General features: G+C 41.4%; 1 protein-coding gene across 2 annotated transcripts in view; it reads right to left on the reverse strand.

Annotated features, from left to right (window-relative positions):
- The window catches only part of MAP3K1 (mitogen-activated protein kinase kinase kinase 1), a 68,279-nt gene that overhangs the window by 32,129 nt on the left and 14,970 nt on the right, over positions 1-21,180 (reverse strand). The window contains exon 1 of one of the 2 annotated variants that reach the window (XM_039355457.1): positions 12,683-13,613. The exons of the other annotated variant lie outside the window; for it this stretch is intronic. The gene's annotated coding sequence lies outside the window, so the exon portion shown is untranslated. Of the gene's footprint in view, positions 1-12,682; positions 13,614-21,180 lie in introns of those variants that run through there. 2 annotated transcript variants of the gene reach the window in all.

Raw genomic sequence — 21,180 nt, forward strand, 5'->3', positions numbered from 1 at the left:
AAGATAATAAATTCCATATTCAGTTGAAATCTAGCACTTTTTCCAATATTGTCCATCTATTCTTCCAATAACAATAATCTCAGATGAAAATTTAGCAAAGCTGTCAAAGCCCCCATAGTCCACATCTTTTCTCTATAAAGCAATAATATCAGGAAACCATCGCCCAAATTATGATATATTAAATTTTATACTTCCCTCCTAGAAAGATGCAGTTTTCCCCCTCTCTTAATTGCATGGTTGCAGAAAAAAAGATTAGATGTTGCATCCTACAATATCAATCTGCCAGAGAAAAACTCTCCCTGCTGCAATTCAGTCCACTCAGAAATATGTAGAAGTTCCTCTGCACATATCACTGCCTGCCTGGAAAGTCTATTCATAATATTGAGTAAAGCTCTGCAATAGATGAAAAACCTCAGTCTTCCAATGCCACAAATATCTTATACTTTATTTCTTATTATCAGGAGAAATTCTTATACATATACTGCAAGATCCACATTGCACAGATTCAGTACTGAGATTTGCAGGAATAACTCTTTGTAGTTCCTCTAAAAGAACAATAAGGATTAAACATGCTCAGTGGCTACACAGTATTTTATCTGGGGGAGGGGGAGAAATCTCAGAAAACTAGATGAGAAAAGTAACACAGTAAAGTTGCTACATAGGAGGGAAGAAGCTCTATTTATGTTAAGGAAAAGATGAACTCTCATTGTTTATATATGCCATTTCCCAGTTCACTGTTATAAACTATTTTTAAACATCCTCAGAAACAAAAATCAGACATTCTCATAGAAATGGAGAAGTATAAGATTTTGAAATAGACAAGAACAGATGTTACATCTACCCTAATGTGCAAAAGACAGCAACAAAAATTTTCTTCGTTTGTGAAACAGCTAAAAAATTACCTTCTAATATAAGTTACAAAGCAAATGAACTTAATTTTTAGTATTGCAAACTGGAATAGACAGTGGCAGCAAAATAGATTAATGACAGCCATAAAATATATGTATGTTGAATACTAATCAAAATCAGCATTATTAACATTGTAGCAATATTAAATTCTTATGATAGGTAGGAATCTAGATTAAAGCTGAAAGTGCAACCAGTTTGCAATCATTAATATACAGGTGGTCCTCATTTAATAACCACAATTGGGACCAGCAACTAAATGAAGCTTAAAGCATATGATTGGTTACTAAGGCAATTGCTAAACAAGGATCATCTTTATGTTGATTTTTATTCATTTGTTGCATTTTGCAGTGAGAGTACTGCAAATAGCCCAGTTAATATTGCTTTAGAAATGAAACTGAAGCTAGTTTCTGTTCCTAAACAAAAGCTTCACTTTGCTGGTGCTGTGTTGTAACAAAAAATTTCCACTCCTTGCCCCAGGACTCATTTGTAGTCAGGATGATACTTACTGAAACCACTAACTTACATGCAGATTAATTGCAATGTGCAATTCAATCTTCATTAAAGTATCACCTGCATAGTTGGCTCATACTCTTAAATATTAAAATTTGACACAGCAATATTTTTCCAGGTGCTATTTTGAATCCCAGATTATCTGAGATTCTTTCAATCTTATGGAGAGGTTCCTAGAAATATAAATTGTATCACATGCAGGCTGGACTCTTGTTCTATCAGGCTTCTTTGGATAACTAGAGGTGGGTTGAGAAGTTGAATTCAGAACGTGATTAATGTTCTGGGGGGAATTGTACAGTATGTTCTGACTTGAACACTGAAATAGAAGGCTAAAAGTAAAAAGTGTGCAACTGAAGAAATATTGAAAAATATGGTAGATATAATAGATTGTGTAATTTGCTTAGCATGTGTGGACATGGCACATGTGTTTAATAACTGGAAGAAAGAGTATTCTCTTATTTTAAGATACAAGTAGATGCAAAAATTATACAGAGGTGGGTTTGTTCTACATCCAGGGACAGGGCAGAATTCTTGTTGTACAAGAAATGACAATAAGCAACACGAGGCTGATGCATTTTGATTTTATACCAAACGGGAGTGCAAATCATTTGTTTTCTCTTCAGCAAGTCACTGAAAAATGCATAGACATGAGAAATATTATTCTCTACAATTAGAGAAAGGATAAGATAAACCAAATAGGGTTATTATAGAATGTTTTGAATGAATATGGAGTTGAAGACTGGTACTGAATTCAGTAAGACTGCTACATAATAGTAGTAAAACAAGGGTGAGAATAAAGTGCTTAAAATATATTCAATACTGTACAGTCAAACAAACCAGTTATTTTTATCTATACTTAGTTTAACATTATCACACCTGCAATACCTTTTTTCTGAGTAAGGACAACACATGGACTATCCAATTACTGTGTTCACTACCACCATGGAAACTAGGCAAGGTCTCAATCTAAGATTATCCAGTTTCATGGCTGAGCAGGATCTGAATAGTCTGCCTTATCCAAGAATACTACTATAATAATACATGTTCTCTAGAACATATTGGAAACTAAATTTATCTGTATCGTTTCTTTAAACACAAATATAAACCATCTCTCTTTCTCTACCCAACAAATACCCTAACCTCCCACAGAGTCTTTATGGTTGAATAATATATGCTAGCAAACTTAAACCAATAAACTAAAAATAAATTGATGCATTTTATTTATTTTAAATTGATACTATTTCATCCTGAAAGCCGCCGATTAGTCATTATAGATAATTAGAGTGGAATAGATAATTATAGTGGATACATTGACTACCTTTTCTATTTTTCATAAGAAGTCCTCTATTCAGAAGAAGGAGAGAGATGAATTTCAGGAAAGATATTCAAGAAAATACAAACAGAATCACAGAATGCAATAACGAGGTATTGTTTTGGATATGCTCATCTTGAGAATCTGTTTTCACTACTAAATGTATAGCTCATGTCTGAATACTTTTCCATGGTTCTCAGTGCTAATGATTCCTTGGTCCCTCTTTCCAATTTAAACCTCCAATATGTAGACAGTACAGAATGTATACTCAATTGTTATTGGTTTTAAAAAAATAACTCTGTACCATCATACCTGATAGATTTTGGGGAAACATGGAAGAATGCACCTTCACTGTTGATTAAGGTTGGCTTTTTCAGGAGAAGATCTAAAACAACTGAGGACAGTGAGGTAATACAAGATAGAAATTGTAATACAGGCCTTACTAACCAATTTAAAATAAATAAATCAGCAGAGCAGATATAATCTAATAATTCTTTAAAAATATTAAGCAGGTTTGTGTTGAACTTCTAATAAGAAAGTATTTTTTAAATTTTCTAAAATCAGCATTTTCCCCAAGGAGTGAGAAATATCTAACTCTTAAAAAAAATTCAAGAAGAAATAAAAAAAATACTGTTCAGCTATCTTAATATTTGTCCTGAGCAAACTGGCGGAAAGGACTGAAATATCAAGTTATAGGAAAACAGGTTTTGCTTAAAAAAAGAAAAAAAATGTCTTCCACAAGAATAAAACTTGTTTCTCTTACATTGCAGGGATTTTAGTATTACAAAGCCCCAAGCTTTTTAGAATGGAATGGGCCAACTTACGGCAGGACAATTCGCCACAGGACAATTCAACAAATACAAAAATTAAATTAATTAATTTCATGGCCAATAATAATGAAATGAATTCAGAAATACAAGAGTTACAATAATTTTGATGAAAATGTGGTCACCAATCCTAAAAGTAACTGAATAAAATGATTAATACAATGTTGAAGTGTCCTGCACCAAGTGGTCCCATGGTGAGTTGGCTGTGGTGAGTTATCCCACAGCAAGCTAGCCATGGCAAGCTGGCCAGGGCAAATTGGCAGTGGTGAGTTGGCCTAGACCAGGGTAGGCAACCTTGGCTCTTTTATGACTCGTGGACTTCAACTCCCAGAATTCAGGAAAGGCCAGTAAGTGAAAGAAAAGATGGGATAAGCGACTTGCACACATTCTCTCATCCCTTTAATTCTTAGTTAAAGCCACAAGGTGATGCAGCTGAAACCCAGTGGTAAGATTCTAGGTGCAAAACAACAACAACAACAAAAGAATAGTGATTAGTGTTCAAAGCCTCTGCAAAGCAAAATATCGCCATTCCCCACTTTACACACTTCCCATACTGGAAGAAAGGACAAATATTTTTCATTCTCACAGTCTCTAGATCAAGGGTGTCAAACTGCCGGCCCATGGGCCGGTTTCATCATACTGAAGCCACGCCCACCCCACTGCCGGAATGCAAAAAGAGTTGTGATATGTTGCGACACGTCACGTGACATGGCGGGTTTGACACCTGTGGCTCTAGATATATCATTGAGGTTCCTCCTGTAGCCTACAAATTATAGAAGGGGCGTTGGTCTTACCTGAACGCCTTTTCTCAGTACGGAGATGGATAATCCATGGATGGGTTTTCTCTGTCTGCCTGCTCTTGAGACCAAGTAGCCAAAGCTTGACACGCCCCCACTTCCTGTGGAGTCCATTCTTAACGAGGGCGAATTGGCTGATGATTGACGAGGTATTGGCTCTCAGCTCCCTACTAGCGGCCTGCTGGCCTTGGGGTGGGTGTGGATTATCCATCTCCGTACTGAGAAAAGGCATTCAGGTAAGACCAACGCCCCTTCTCCAGTACAGGAGATGGATAATCCATGGATGGGACGTACCAAAGCCTCACTGTCCCAAGGGGTGGGAAACAGATAAGGCCGGTAGATTGATCTCTGAGACAACTTGCTGGAGGACCCTCCTACCAAAGGAGGCATCCGCCGATGCAAAGCGGTCTATCTTGTAGTGTCGTATAAACGGGGAAGGCGAGGACCATGTCGCGGCCCTGCAAACTTCCTCGATTGACGCCTGGGTAGCCCATGCCGCCGAAGTTGCAGCGCTTCGGGTGGAATGGGCTGTGAGATGACTTGGGGGCGGCAGGGATGATACATTGTAAGCTTCTGCGATACAGCTTCGGATCCACCTTCCAATGGTGCCCGCGGAAACTTTCCGCCCCAAGGTGCCCGCTTGGAAGGACACAAATAGGGCCTCCGATTTGCGGAAGGGTTCTGTACGCTTTATATAACGCCGCAAGGCTCTGCGGACGTCCAATGTATGCCACTGCCGCTCCCGGTCATGTGTTGGATTTGGACAGAAGTTTGGGAGAATTACTTCCTGTGTCCTGTGAAAGAGTGAATTCACCTTCGGTATGAAGGCAGGATCTAACCTAAGGACCACCCTGTCCTTGTGGAAAATGCATAGGTCGTTTCTGACTGACAGTGCGGCCAGTTCCGAAATTCGTCTGGCTGATGTGATGGCAATCAGGAACGCCACCTTTAGCGACAGGTGTCGCAAGGAAACGGTCGCCAATGGTTCAAATGGTGACCGAGTGAGTGCGTGAAGGACTCGCGGTAGTTCCCAGGACGGGTACCTGTGAATTACTGGAGGTCTGGTGTTATAGGCGCCCTTGATAAAGGCGCGGATCCTGGGGTGGTGAGCTAAGGGAACCGAATCCGTGCAGGTGAGGAGGGTGGACAAGGCCGCCACTTGCCTGCGGATGGTCGCGGGGGCGAGGCCTCTGTCTAGTCCCTCCAAGAGGTAATCTACTATCTGAGGGATGTAGAGTTTGTGTAAGTCAAACTGCCGTTCCCTGCACCAAAGGCAAAAATTTTTCCAAGTGGAGTCATAAATGCGGTTTGTTGCCGGACGGCGTGAAGCTTGAATTATGGTAATGGCCCCAGGAGAGAATAGTTCCTGTGCCATTATCTGGCGCTCAAGTGCCAGGCGGTCAGTTGTAACCATTGGGGTTCCGGGTGACTGATGGTTCCCTGGTGTAGGGACACTTGATGAGGGGGAATGTTCCATGGGGGCGACTGAGACAGGTTCATCAGGTCGGCGAACCACGGTCTCTGTGGCCAATATGGTGCTACTAGGATCACTTCTGCCCGCTCCTGAATCAGCTTTCGGATGACCGCCGGTATGAGTGGTAGTGGGGGAAAGGCATAAAGCAGACCCTGAGGCCACTGAGTTCTCAGAGCGTCCGTCCCCTCTGCTCGCGGGTTGAAGTAACGAGAGTAAAATCTGGGGAGCTGGGCATTGTCTGATGATGCGAACAGATCGAGGATCGGGTACCCGAACTTGCGGGAGATGTCTAGGAACAAGTTCGGGTGTAGCCCCCACTCCGAAGGGTCCACTGTGGTGCGGCTTAGGAAGTCCGCTTGCTGGTTGTTGACCCCCGATATGTGTTCCGCTTTTAGTGACTTCAGATTGGGCTCTACCCAGCTGAATAGGAGTCGTGACTCTGTCATGAGGGTTTTTGATCTGGTCCCCCCCTGCCGATTGATGTGCGCCTTGGCTGCTACGTTGTCTGTTAGGACTAGAACGTGGTGGCCTCTGATTCTGTCTTTGAATTGTTGCAAGGCTAGGTGGATAGCCCTGAGTTCTAGCCAGTTGATGTTGTTTCTCAGATCCGTGGCGGACCAACGTCCCTGTACAAACCGGGAGTCCAGATGGGCTCCCCAACCATACAGACTGGCGTCTGTAGTGATGGTAACTCTGACTGGTTCCTTGAAGGGTGACCCCTTGGTCACGGCCCGAGAGCACCACCAGCGTAGCGCCCTGCGGATTTGTGCCGTGACCCTGACTAGGTGGTTGGATGCGCTGGTGTTCTGCCGTTGGTACGGGAGCAGAAACCACTGTAGTTCCCGTAGGTGGAGCCTGGCCCAGGGTACAATGGCTATGGCCGATACCATCTTGCCCAATAATTGGGAAAGTGTTAGTATCGGAACTGAACGTTGCCTGTGAACCCAGCGAGCCAGTTCCCTGATGCCGGCCACCCGGTCTTGGGAGAGATAGACCATACAGTTGGTTGTGTCTATCATGGCCCCCAGATGCAGCAGCCTGGACGAGGGAACTGTCTGGCTCTTCTGAAAGTTTACTGAGAATCCGTGTAATTGGAGGACGCGAATGACGGTCCTTACGTCTGCCTGAGCTGTCTGTAGGGATGTTGCTTGGATTAGTATGTCGTCTAGGTAACATTGGACGCGTATTGGGATTTTTCTCAGTTTGGCGGCTACCGCTGCTAGTATCTTGGTAAATACCCTGGGTGCCGAAGATAGACCGAAGGGGAGAGCTCTGTATTGGAAGTGTTTTCCCCCGTAACAGAAACGTAGGAACCGGCGGTGGTTTGGGTGGATGGGGATGTGAAGGTAGGCTTCCGTGAGGTCTATCGATGCCAGGAAGTCTCCTTCTCTGATGCTTCCCAGGATGGACTGAAGGGATTGCATCTTGAATTTTTTGTATGTGATGTAGCGGTTGAGGTTTTTTAGGTCCAGGATTGCCCTCCATCCTCCTGAAGTCTTTGGAACCACAAAGAGGATGGAGTAAAATCCTCTGCCTCTGTATTCCGCTGGGACCGGTTCTATTGCTTGAATGTCCAACAGGTGTTGGATGGCCTCCTGCATGAGTTTGCGTTTGGTGGGGTTCCTGGAGACCGAGCAGTTGATGAGTCGGTCTGGGGGTGTGACCAGGAACTCCAGGGACAGCCCGGACTGGATGGTTTGTAGTACCCAGTTGTCCGTGGAGGTCTGCTCCCACTGGTGGAAGAAGTGAGCTAGTCTTCCTCCAATGGGTAGGTCTATGTAGGAGTCATTTTGTCTTCCGGTACGGACGACCCGTTCCACGAAAGGGTCGTCTCGACTGGTTTTGTTGTCTGGGCTGGAACCCCGGTCTGTCGTAGGGGCGGCCGTACGGTTTGTTCTGCCTGGGAGTGAATGGCTTGGGTGCCTGACTGATAGGCGTGGTTGTCGGTTGACGAAAGGACTGCCTACGAAAGTAAGGTGTGGTACGTTTGTCTGACCTTTTGTTCAAGTGTGCCATGACCTTCCGCTTGTCTTTGTTCTCTACAAGATAGGGGTCCAAGGCCTCCCCAAACAGACCGTTGCTTGAGTAAGGGGCGGTCGCTAGCCGCCACTTAGCCTTGGTGTCAGCTTGCCAGTGTTTTAGCCATAGCATTCTCCTGGCAATTATGTTGGATGCTATGGATCTGGATGAAAAAATGGCCGATTGGAACGTTGCGTCTGCAGCGTATTCCGTGGCTGCTACCATCTTAGCCAGGTCCTGGTGTGTTCGTATGTCCTCCATAGGAACTATGGTTTGTAGTTGTTGCAACCAGATGAGGGTGGCCCGGACAAAAAAGGAGGCCGAGGTGGCTGCTTTGATGGCCCATGCCGCTGTCTGGTGGGTTTTGCGAAAGGCTTGTTCCCACTTTTTGTCATCTGCCTTAAGGGCCTCCACTAGGTCCCCAGCCATGGCTGTCTGGGAGACCAAGGGGGTCCAGGCTTCATCTACTTTAGGAATTTCTAAGGCCTCATTGAGGTCTGTGGCAGTGCTGTATAATTTTTTGTCCGTACCACTCACTGATGGGAAGGAAGCGGGAGAGTCCCATGGCTTCTTGATCCCTTTCAGGAAAATGGCGGGGCAAGGTATATGGTGTTGCGTTGTCACCTTTTCTACGAATACGGGTCTGGATGTGGTGGCCGGTGTCGCTTGCGGCTGAGAAAACTGATCCGTCCCCATGTCCGCAATGGCTGTGGCCTTGCGTAGTATCGTGAGGAAGCGGTTGGGATTAAATAATCCCCCTGAGGGGGGCTCAGGGGGAAGTTCCTCATCCTCTGACATAGAGATCCCAGGTTGATCCTCCTCTTGTGGTGAAGAATAACCACTCATGGAGGACTGGGCCGGGGAGACGGGTTCCTGAATGCCTGAGGACTCTGAGGGGAGTTCCGAGTGTGGCATGGCTGAGATGGAGGGCCCCTGGTCGTGGTGGGCGGAGCGCTGTGCTAGGGCTCGGTCCACCACTTTGGTTAATAGGGCCTCTAGCCGTCCATCTGCCCAGATGTCCCCTATGTCATTACCTTTGGGTGTGGTGACCGCAGGTGGAGAGTTGGACTCAGTGGTTGTGCCTGCCGCCGTGGTTGTTTGTTGGGCTGATGTAGATGGCGGGTCCAGTGGTTGCGGTGTTCCTGGAATGGACCACGCGCTCTGGGTTGATGTGGATGGACCCAATGGTAATTCCATCTCGGTGGCCGCCATTTGAACCAATTCCAATTGGGCCTGCCTCTGCGCTCTGGAGAACTCCTTCTCCAGGGCCTGGTGCCTACGGCTGGCTTGCTTTTCCGCCAACTTGGAGGGCCTCTTGAGCGAGTGTTTTGTCTTCGCTTTGCACTTGCCTGCCGCCTTCTGGTCAGAAGGTGTGTTGCAGCCGTAATTGGGAGGTGGAGGGGTCGTGCTCATGGATTGAGGCAACGAGGGTCCCTCCATTCCGCTTGAGCAGTCCCAGAAAAACTGAGAAGACGCTCAGGCAGGCAAGTATTGGCGGGAGCGAAATTGGAACAAGTACCAGGACTGTTCCCCTGATCACCCGACCACAACAAAAATATTCTCTCTGGGCTAAGGTCACGGTAGCTGAGGGAGGTACCGAAGGCACGTTTGGAACCACTCTTTGGGTTCCGCCCGGAGGCCTTAGGTGACCAGGCAACGTGCACCAGTAGAAAAAGGAAAAGGGAGGCAAAAAATATCAGTGGCGACCTCAAAAGGGTCTGTAGGCCTGACTTAATACACAGCAGGTATCAAATGGCGGTCACCTAGAGCGGAATTTATTCTTATTAATACTATTACTATTATACTAATAATAGGAACAACAATAATAGTAAAATAATAATAATAACAACAACAACAATAATGGTGATGATGATAATATTGTGTGTTCTGTCTTTAGGCCTGTTGGCCCTGCAGTCGCTTAATTTTTAGCTTTAAAAAAAAAATTTTTTTTTAATTATTATTATTATTATTATTATTAAAATTTATGTATCTATTTTTATTATTATTATATTTTGTCCTATTATTATATATGTGTATCGGGGGTGGAACGCTGGTTGTGTGCTCCTATTCCGCCTCTATCAGTGATTCCAGATATGATGTAGAGCTTCCTTAAGCTTGGTTTGCCTTTCTCTGGCAAGAGATGGCAGCCACAGCTCGTTTCTCCCTGAAAAAGGGCTTTGCAGATCCCAGGAGGGTTCTCTAGCCTCCGTTTCTTGGTTGGCTTACTCCCTTCCTGTGCTTCGTTTCCCTCTGAAGATAAGCTCCGCAGCCTCCCAGAAGCTGCTTGTGCCCGGGGATTTAAATTTGGCGCGCTGTGACGTTTTAAGGTAATCCCAGCCAGGGATTGCCTTTGTTGTCTGAAAACGGCAACTAAAATGGCGCCCGCGGTTGCCCTGGGCTGCTAGGGAATCTCCGATGATCCGAATTCAAGTTTGAATCCGGACCTGGAGATTGTTATTTTTTCCCCCAATTTGAGGAAAAAATCCCTTGGAAGGTTGGGGAGAAAAGCTCAGCAAGTGGTCTCTGCTGATGCCTTTTCCCCCCCCCCTTTTCCACCTCCAGAGCCCTGGGGCTGACTGGGATCCGTGGGGAGTTTTCCCCCCCCACACCCCCTTTTTCAATTTTAATATAGGATCAGGGATGATCCCAAGGAAAACTTAGTGGTTGGGGAAAAGGTTCAGCAAGTAGTCTCTGCTGATGCCTTCTTCCCCCCCTTTTCACCCCCCAGAGCCCTGGGGCTGGCTGATATCTGTGGGGAAATTTCCCTCCCCACCAATCCCCTTTTTAATTTTAGGTTTGAGATCAGGACTGATCCCCAGAAAATTTTGTGGTTAAATTCCTATAGGTGGAAAATTTTTTTTTGGGAAGGGGAAGCCAATTATCAAGGGATAATCAATCAATGGATTTCTTGTCTAACCTGATAAGCTGAGAGCCACGCCAAAACGAGTCTTCTCCGAGCAGAGACCAAGTTAAGAATGGACTCCACAGGAAGTGGGGGCGTGTCAAGCTTTGGCTACTTGGTCTCAAGAGCAGGCAGACAGAGAAAACCCATCCATGGATTATCCATCTCCTGTACTGGAGAATTTGATGATACCAGATGTGATGATGGTCTCACTTAAGATGGTTTAACAGAAATAGACAATAATTTTTATGTTTACATATTACCTACTTCACATACTTAATTTCAAGTTGGCTTCAAATCTTTATCATTTTCTCCTGTAAGCTGCCTAGATGCATCTAGTTGCCTGCTTTGATATCTGTTAACTTTTTGATTCTAAACTCACCATCTGGAGAAACTAATTGTCATTCTTATTTTAGATAACTCAGAAACTACTGATTTTCAGAAACCCTGCCAACTTAGAAGTTTGAATCCTTTGCCCACAACAATGATTTGCATAGACTAACAATGACTATAAAGACAGTGGTTTCTTATTAACTGTCATTATATTTATCAACAATTGTTCAAAGACCATGCTTACTTCCCTAATTTAACTGCTATAATTCTCTGCATAGATTATAAATTACAAAAATGAAAGTTTAATTAAAACTGAGTTAAGTTTAATTTTCCATGGAGTTGCTGCTTGAGATAAATCTAAGCTACAGCCTTTGATTTTGTTAAAGGCACTGAAAAATAAACAAAAGAAAGTATCTAATGAAGTAGCAGCTAAAAAAAGTGGTAAGTGAAATCCAAAGAAGCAATGTCATTTTTCTCCCAAACTAATTCCTGCCAGATTTAAGCCACATCCTGATTCAAGTTCTACCTAAGATATAAATATCTGCCTGAAAGGCAGCCTTCAATAAATAAAATATTATGATCCTGTAATAGCCATACCATGCCAATTCTAAAAGGTTAAGAATATTTTCAACATTTAACCTTGTATCTGAAATATTGCTTTCAATTGTGTCTTATGAAATACTATTCTAAAAAACTTCCTAGAATTAGGAAGAAATGAGGAATACTTTTGCATATATATCAAAAGATATGGATGGATGGCTAGATTGCTAATAGGCAACATGCTAATACCTATTTCCATGAAAAAACATTCATCACAAATATCCCCAGTTAGCTAAAAATGATTATACAATTGGAACAGGCCATATATGAAGCAGCAATATCTAAGAAAACCAACCAACCATCAATTGTATTTACAACATCTTCACTGTAAAATGCTGCAATCTACAATCGAATATATATATTTATAGCCACTCTTTGCATAAGATTTTGTAATCCAAGACCATACATGCATATGAAATCTTACCAAATCTAATACAATAAAACACAGCATGTAACCTACATAACAGAAAAGCTGCCAACAACTTACTTAAATATTTAACTGCTTAAATGTTTATTATGTATCTTTCCAAAGATAGACTATAATAGTACAGTACAAAGAGAATATTTTTTTAAAAAATGGAAAAGTGCAGGTATGAAAATATTGACATTTTATAACAAACTTTTCCAATAATTTTAAATTATTATAATTTAATATTAGAAAAAATATTTTCCCCAAGAACTATAAAACTAATACATTTAAAACAATAAGTTTTCCAACCTCTTAAAGATAAAACAATTTATTCAGACATAACATATAAGTTATATTTATATTATCAAGTAAAGTGAATGTAATCCAGAAATAAGCAATATTCTGAGGTCCAAGGATACAAGAGATGCACTGCATGTTTTCAACACACAGGTGACCATATATACAGGATGAAATGCACGCAAAATTGCTCTTCCATAAAACTTGATATAAAATGCAACACAACACATTTCTTATATTGGCCAAATTTACTTCATTTTCATGCCATTGATAAACAAAGTGAAGCAGTTTACCTTTGCTTGAAGTGAACTACAGGTCATGAGATTTTCTTTCCTCTCTCCCAAGGAGGGCAAAATGGTTGTTTTCACTATTTTATAGCAACATTTCTGAATTTCCTGAGACAATGTTCATGGCTTATCGTTTCTTTAAAACAAAAAGGTTAAAAAAATGTTCTGTTTGGTTGGCAATAACTTCTTCTAGCTTGTCACCCTCTTTTCACCTCACTTCACTGACTTACCCTTACCCCTTCAGCCTTGCTATGAAGCACTAACTTAGCTAACTAATCAACCATCAATTAGGAATGTAGCCATACTCAAGTCTTCACTTCAAACTAGAGTTCATTTTTTCATAATGTTCTAGGCCAATCCTGAGAGAAGGGATGAAGGTTTTTAAGATGCCACAAGATTCCCAGCTGATTTGATTACTTCCTAGAAATGTTTAATATGATTACTTCCTAGAAATGTTTAACAATCTAGAGCAAAGTTTGTAAAAGAGAGCTTTCCTTTATAATATGCTCATGTGAATAAAGCATGAGTTCTTTTTAAACAGTTCACTAAATACTTCATGTAGCAATCTAAAAACAAATTGCCAATACCTGAACTCATTGATTTTCCCCAGCATTATTTTAAAGATACGTTGTAAATGTAATAGAGTTGGGCACAATATTTTAAGTTCTGTTCCCTGCACACTGCCTTCCTGATCAAAACAGAAACTCACAAATACCTGGATCTTGCAAACATAAATACACACAGAGTGAAAATAATACAGGAACTACTCATCCTAATTTGCAGTTTGGCACTACTTAAAGCTACATCGGAGAAGACTGCATTCAAGACACATTGCCAATGCCATTTAAAACTTACATAGGTAGTCATCAATTTACAACTGCTCATTTAACAATGGAGTTACAAGATTCTCAGAAAGGGTGATTTATGGCCTGTAAACATTTCTGGCTATCATAAAAAGTCACACACACACACACACACACACACACACACACACAGAGTCACATGACTATCTGTTTGTGGCAAGAATATGTGAACTTCTAGGATTATCAGTTCATTTAAAAGGGAAATTAGACTCAGATGTTTCAGTTAATAGGATGATAATTAGGAGTGAGTGTGGGAGGTCCTGCCTTACTTAAAGAATAGAATTTTGGGTATTCACTATCAAAGTCTGATCTTCCAAACACAAGTATGCAGAAGTGTGCTACGGCATGAACAAAGGACATTTCTGAAAATCTTTGAAAAACAGAGGTTGATACTCAAAGGAAAACAATTCAACACCACTGTTACTCTTTCGCGGAGTGGTCAAATAACCAACAAGATCCCACAACCAAGAGCATGTTAATATTCCAGGAAATCGGGATCCCAGGGTAATGCCTAAGAAACTAAAGTTCTCTCTTGCAATGGTGAATGGCCATGTTCATAAACCCACCATCATGAAAGCATTGAACAATAACCGTGTGCATATCAGGATTGCAAGGAGAAAGCCACTATGCTCCAAAGGAAACATAGTTGCCCACCTACAGAATGAGAAGGAACCTTCTGAATGATGGCAAGAATGGCACCAGCTTTCATGATTGTTCGGAAGACTAGAAAAAGGTTCACTAGCTTTCTATGCTTCCTATGCTAGGAAGATGCTGGAAAGAATAAAGTAAATATAAACTGGATTAAATCAAGCATAGTTTTGTTTTTTGTTGTTGTTAATTGCGAAGTCGTGTCCGACCCATCGCGACCCCATGGACAACATTCCTCCAGGTCTTCCTGTCCTCTACCATCTTCTGGAGTCCATTTAAATTCACACCTACTGCTTCAGTGACTCCATCCAGCCATCTCATTCTCTGTCGTCCCCTTCTTCTATTGCCCTCAATCTTTCCCAGCATTAGGCTCTTCTCCAGTGAATCCTTCCTTCTCATTAGGTGGCCAAAGTACTTGAGTTTCAACTTCAGGATCTGGCCTTCTAAAGAGCAGTCGGGGTTGATCTCTTCTAGGACTGACCGGTTTGAACGCCTTGCAGTCCAAGGGACTCGCAGGAGTCTTCTCCAGCACCATAGTTCAAAGGCCTCAATTCTTTTGCGCTCAGCCTTTCTTATGGTCCAACTTTCACAGCCATACATTGCAACTGGGAAAACCATGGCCTGGACTATACGCACTTTTGTTGGCAGGGTGATGTCTCTGCTTTTTAGAATGCTGTCTAGATTTGCCATAGCTTTCCTCCCCAGGAGCAAGCGTCTTTTAATTTCTTGGCTGCAGTCCCCATCTGAGGTGATCTTGGAGCCCAGAAAAATAAAATCTGTCACTACCTCCATTTCTTCCCCATCTATTTGCCAGGAATTGAGAGGGCCGGATGCCATGATTTTGGTTTTCTTAATGTTGAGTTTCAAGCCAACTTTTGCACTCTCCTTCTTCACCCGCATCAAGAGGCTCTTTAGTTCCTCTTCACTTTCTGCCATTAGAGTGGTATCATCTGCATATCTTAGGTTGTTGATATTTCTCCCGGCAATCTTAATTCCAACTTTTGATTCATCTAGCCCTGCCTTTCTCATGATGTGCTCTGCATATAAGTTAAATAGGCAGGGCGACAGTATACAGCCTTGCCGGACTCCTTTTCCAATTTTGAACCAATCAGTGGTTCCGTGTTCGTTCTCACTGTTGCTTCTTGACCCGCATATAGGTTTCTCAAGAGACAAATGAGATGGTCTGGTACTCCCATCTCTTTAAGAACTTGCCACAATTTGTTGTGATCCACACAATCAAAGGCTTTTGCATAGTCAATGAAGCAGAAGTAGATGTTTTTCTGGAACTCCCTAGCTTTCTCCATGATCCAGCGTATGTTGGCAATTTGATCTCTAGTTCCTCTGCCTCTTCGAAATCCTACCTGTACTTCTGGTAGTTCTCGATCCACATACTGCTGGAGTCTAGCTTGTAGGATTTTAAGCATAACTTTACTAGCATGTGAAATGAGTGCAATGGTGCGATAGTTTGAACATTCTTTGGCATTGCCTTTCTTTGGAATTGGGATGTAAACTGACCTTTTCCAATCCTGTGGCCACTGTTGAGTTTTCCAAATTTGCTGGCAAATTGAGTGTAGCACTTTTACTGCATCGTCTTTTAAGATTTTGAATAGCTCAGCTGGAATACTGTCACCTCCACTAGCTTTGTTGTTGCTCAGATTTTCTAAGGCCCATTTCACTTCACATTCTAGGATGTCTGGTTCGAGGTCAATGACCATCTCATTGTGGTTATCTGGGATGTTAAGCTCATTCTTGTATAGTTCTTCTGTGTAGTTTTGCCATCTCTTCTTAATCTCTTCTGCCTCTGTTAGGTCTCTGCCATTTTGGTCCTTTATCATGCCCATCTTTGCATGAAACGTTCCCTTCATATCTCCAATTTTCTTGAAGAGATCTCTGGTCCTCCCTGTTCTGTTGTTTTCTTCTATTTCTTTGCACTGTTCATTTAAGAAGGCATTCTTATCTCTTCTAGCTATTCTCTGGAATTCTGCATTCAATTGGGTGTATCTTTCTCTTTCTCCTTTGCCTTTCGCTTCCCTTCTTTCCTCAGCTATTTGCAAAGCTTCCTCAGACAGCCATTTTGCTTTCTTGCATTTCTTTTTCTTTGGGATGGTTTTAGTTGCTACCTCTTGTACAATGTTGCGAACTTCCATCCATAGTTCTTCAGGCATTCTGTCTATCAGATCTAATTCCTTAAATCTATTTGTCACCTCTACTGTATATTCATCAGGAATATGATTTAGTTCATACCTGAGTGGCCTAGTGCTTTTCCCTACTTTTTTCAATTTAAGCCTAAATTTTGCAACGAGAAGCTCATGATCTGAGCCACAGTCAGCTCCTGGTCTTGTTTTTACTGACTGTATAGAGCTTCTCCATCTTTGGCTGCAGAGTACATAGTCAATCTGATTTCTATGTTGACCGTCTGGTGATGTCCATGTGTAGAGCCGTCTCTTGGGTTGTTGGAAAAGAGTGTTTGTTATGACCATCGTATTCTCTTGACAAAATTCTATTAGCCTGTGCCCTGCTTCATTTTGTACTCCAAGGCCAAACTTGCCTGTTATTCCGGTTATCTTTTGGCTTCCTACCTTAGCATTCCAATCCCCCATGATGATAAGGACATCATTTTTTGGTGTTATTTCTATAAGGTGCTGTAGGGCTTCATAGAACCGGTCAATTTCATCCTCTTCAGCACCAGTGGTTGGGGCATAGATTTGGACTACTGTGATATTGAATGGTTTGCCTTGGATTCGAATTGAGATCATTCTGTCATTTTGGGGATTGTATCCCAGTATTGCTTTTCTATTCTTTTATTGACTATGAAGGCTACTCCATTTCTTCTGAGGGATTCTTGCCCACAGTAGTATACCTGATGGTCATCTGAGTTAAATTCACCCATTCCTGTCCATTTTAGTTCGCTGATTCCTAAGATGTCGATGTTCAGTTTGTCATCTCTTTTTTGACTACGTCTAGCTTGCCTTGATTCATGGATCTTACATTCCAGGTTCCTATGGAGAAAAAATCTTTACAGCATCGGACTTTCCTTTCACCACCAGATATATCCACAGCTGAGCGTCCTTTCGGCTTTGGCCCAGTCGCTTCATTCTTTCTGGCGCTACTAGTACTAGCCCTCTGCTCTTCCCCAGTAGCATATTGGACACCTTCCGACCTGAGGGGCTCATCTTCCAGCGTCATATCTTTTTGCCTTTTAGTACTGTCCATGGGGTTTTCATGGCAAAGATACTGGAGTGGTTTGCCATTTCCTTCTCCAGTGGATCACATTTTGTCAGAACTCTCTGCTATAACCTGTCCGTCTTGGGTGGCCCTGCACGGCATAGCTTATAGCTTCATTGAGTTACGCAAGCCCCTTCGCCACGACAAGGCAGTAATCCATAAAGGGGAGTTTTGTTTTAGGCCTGAACTATTTGAATATGGCATCCCATATTCAAAGACTAAATGCAGTCCTCAATCCTAAAAGGTTCTCTGCTCCAACTGAAGACCTTTACAGGAGAATAACCTCTTTACTTATATGTTACTTGAAGACCCTAGAGTATTAACTTGCATTAAATTAAGCTTATTTTTGGATGGGGGTAATCAATTTAATAAACCTGGAAATCAAATCTGGCTCCAAAACTGTGTTATTTAATGAGAAACAAGACTATAAAAAGTGGCCTCCAATTTTATGCAATGATCATTTGGAGGGGTTTTTTTTCTTACTGAATTTTTACAAACTAGAAAATTAAAAGGGAAAAATCCAAGAAATTCATATTTATATGTAATATAATATATATTAATATTCTTCATTAAGAACACATAAACAAGGATCCAACATAGCCCATTTTTATGTAGAAGCACAACTAAATCAGTGTGCTTCACAAAGTTAATAGTTCAAACACCTGAAAGTTATTCATTTACTGCTTTAAGATTTTCAAATTATAATCAGCTCTTTGAATAACTGCAATGCATAACGTAATGGCTATAAATAGGGTCAGAATTAGGATGCCAGGCTGATTAATTTATTATAGATGGAAATATGTTTTAACAATGTCTGAATTGTAATCACTAAAGATGCATAACCTTCCTTCTAATTCAAGTTAGAGAAAAAAAATCTCCTTAATATTTGGGATTATACTAGCTTTACATTCAATAGCTTTTTATTAGTTTTTCTTATTGAATATGATGTGTTTTAAATAAATGAAATCCAATCAAGCAAGATAGTCACTTGTCATAGATTGATACTTGAATAATGTATTTTCAGGTTTGTCTTGCAACTGGCAGCAGAGAAACATAATAATATTTCAGAAATAGTCGCAATATATATTATTTATTTGCTCGAAAAAGTGACTTACAACTGTTCCTTTTCTCATGATCACATGATCATGATTCAGGTGTTTGTAAACAGAATGTATTTATAATGGTTGCAGTGTCCCAGGATCACGTGATTGCTATTTGCAACCTGTCAGACAGCTTCCATCAAGCAAAATCAATGGCAGAAGCTGGATTCACTTAATGACCGTGGCAAAAAAGGTTGTAAAATGAGGTGCAATTTATTTAACGACTGTATTGTTTAGCAATGGAAGTCCTGTAATGTAAATTGTACCTGTACCATTAGAAATCGTTCAAGATGCTTGGTCTAGAACAGCAAGTCTGGAGGAGTTTTGACATGGTATAGAGAAGGCACACAGCAGTACAGAAATTTGCAGAACATTTTATCATGGAACCTGCAAGCTTTTCACATCCTTACTCACATAACCATAATTACCCAATGTTTTGATGACACATTAGCCACATATTGAACAGTATGGGGAGCAACAGGGAAGCAATAGTCGCCAGCGTCCGTAGCATTCCTTAAGCTACACATGTTCCCTGGGCGGTGCTAAATGGACGAAATGATCAGATGCAGCCCTACTGCCCTCTTCGGCATCACAGCCATGACAAACAGAAGTGCACAAAATCAAATACAGGTTATATTCACAATTGAGCCCAAAATTTATGTGAGACAATTGTTAAGGGAGTTTTGTCCCATTTTTCAACTTTCTTGTCACAGTTGTTAAGTGAATCATTGCAGCTGTTAAGTTACTAACATGGTTGTTATGTGACTCTGACTTTCCTTGTCAGAAGATCAAAAAAGCTGTTCTCCAGGACAGGGCAACTATCATATATATGCACCAATTGCTAAGTATCTGAGTTTTGATCACATGATCATGGGAATGCCTCAATGGTTGTAAGTGTGAAAAGCAGTTGTAAGACACTTTTTTCAGTGTCATTGTAACTTTGAACAGTCAGTAAACAAACAGTTGTAAGTCGGGGACTACCTATAGCCCTTTTGGGGACTTAGCATTACACACAGAGACTTCTGGCCCCAATTTAATTATTTGCCAGCTTATCACTATAGATATCAATCGAGCCAAAAGTGTATACTTGGCTAAGATCCTTAAGGTTTATACTGTTGATCTTTTGGTATTTCAGGAAATACACACTGAGGATGATCTCCAACTGACAATTAGGGCTAAAATCGTTAAATATAAAATTATAACAGCATTGTGCCACCCTAAATAGAGAATTGCAATTTACGTCAAGGATGATATAGACAGTTATAATGCCCTTTCTCCAATTATTAATTCAACTACCAATCAGAATGTCTTCTCTATGTCCATAGAATTATAGAATATTATCATCATGAATGTTTACAAGCCTCCAATGGGCAGTTGGCCAGATTCTGTCTTATCAGTGCCTGTGGGAGATAAACCTTGGTGATTCCAATAGCCACCAAACATCTTGGAGCTATAGCCAATGTGATGAGAATGGGAATAAATTAGTCAACTGGATGGAAGTAAACAAACTTATTTTATATATGATGCTAAAGATAGAGGCACATTCATTCTGCTCATTTGCAACAGGATTATACCTCAGACCTTTGTTTTGTTTCCTCTGGAGTAGTAAAATCATCATCTCCAATCCAGAGACAGGTTTTGAACAATTTTCCATACAGTCAACACAAGCTTATAATCAACAAAATACCAGATCCCAGTAATTAGGGTCGACTCCTAAACCTTGTTGAAAGCAGATTGGAATTCTTATGCCAAGTGCACTGATGCTAATATCAGATGGAACAAAGCAGTCCCTAAGAACTGCTACAAGTTTGTTGGCTTAATTAAATCTGCGGCTAAAAGGATCATCCCCAGAGATTATCATAAAGATTATATCCCTGGATGGAGTGAGGAGACAAGTCATTTGTGCACTGAGTATGAACAGGATGATAATCTGGAGAAAGCAATTGAATTGCTGAAGTCACTGGACAGAGCCAGAAAAGAGAAATGGTCCAGGACTGTAGAAAATCTAAAATTTGTCCACTCAAGCAGGAAAGCCTGGCCCCTTATCCGAAAATTGGACTCATTATCCTTACCATCGAGAAAACATTCTACCACCAGTGTGGAATATATAATTAACCATCTCATCTCTACTTCAAGGACCATAAGATACAAGAAATTTGCCAGACAAATTAGATCTGAACTTAGACTGTTGAAGCATGATTTTCCACCACATGCTTTATACTCACGCCCATTTATACCAGAAGTACAGAGGGGGCTGGATTCTTTGCAAAATGGTTAAGCTGCAGGATTTGATGGCATGTACCCAGAACTACTGAAGAACTGTTGTCCAGCAACTAAATGTTGGCTTGCCTCCTTTTATATTCCATATATACTCAGGATGACTGCCTCCTATATTCAAGAAGACCAAAAATATTGCAGTTTTGAAACTAGGAAAGTATCCAAACCTATCCAAATCTCTGTCTTACCTACAAACTTTTAGAAAGACTTGTATTAAGCAGAATAGCCCTATCTGTAGAATCTGTAACCCAAGTAGAACAAGCTGGATTTCACTCCAAATATGATTATAGTGACCAAGTCCTTGCACTAACTTCCTACCTGGAGAACGGATTCAAAAGAAAAATGAAAAATGTCTCATCAGCCTATGATACTGTCTAGAGAGAAGACCTTT

Source organism: Crotalus tigris, unplaced genomic scaffold (genome assembly GCF_016545835.1).
Source record: "Crotalus tigris isolate CLP2741 ecotype Arizona unplaced genomic scaffold, ASM1654583v1 scf7180000017571.3126492, whole genome shotgun sequence".
Taxonomy (NCBI): Eukaryota; Metazoa; Chordata; class Lepidosauria; order Squamata; family Viperidae; genus Crotalus; species Crotalus tigris.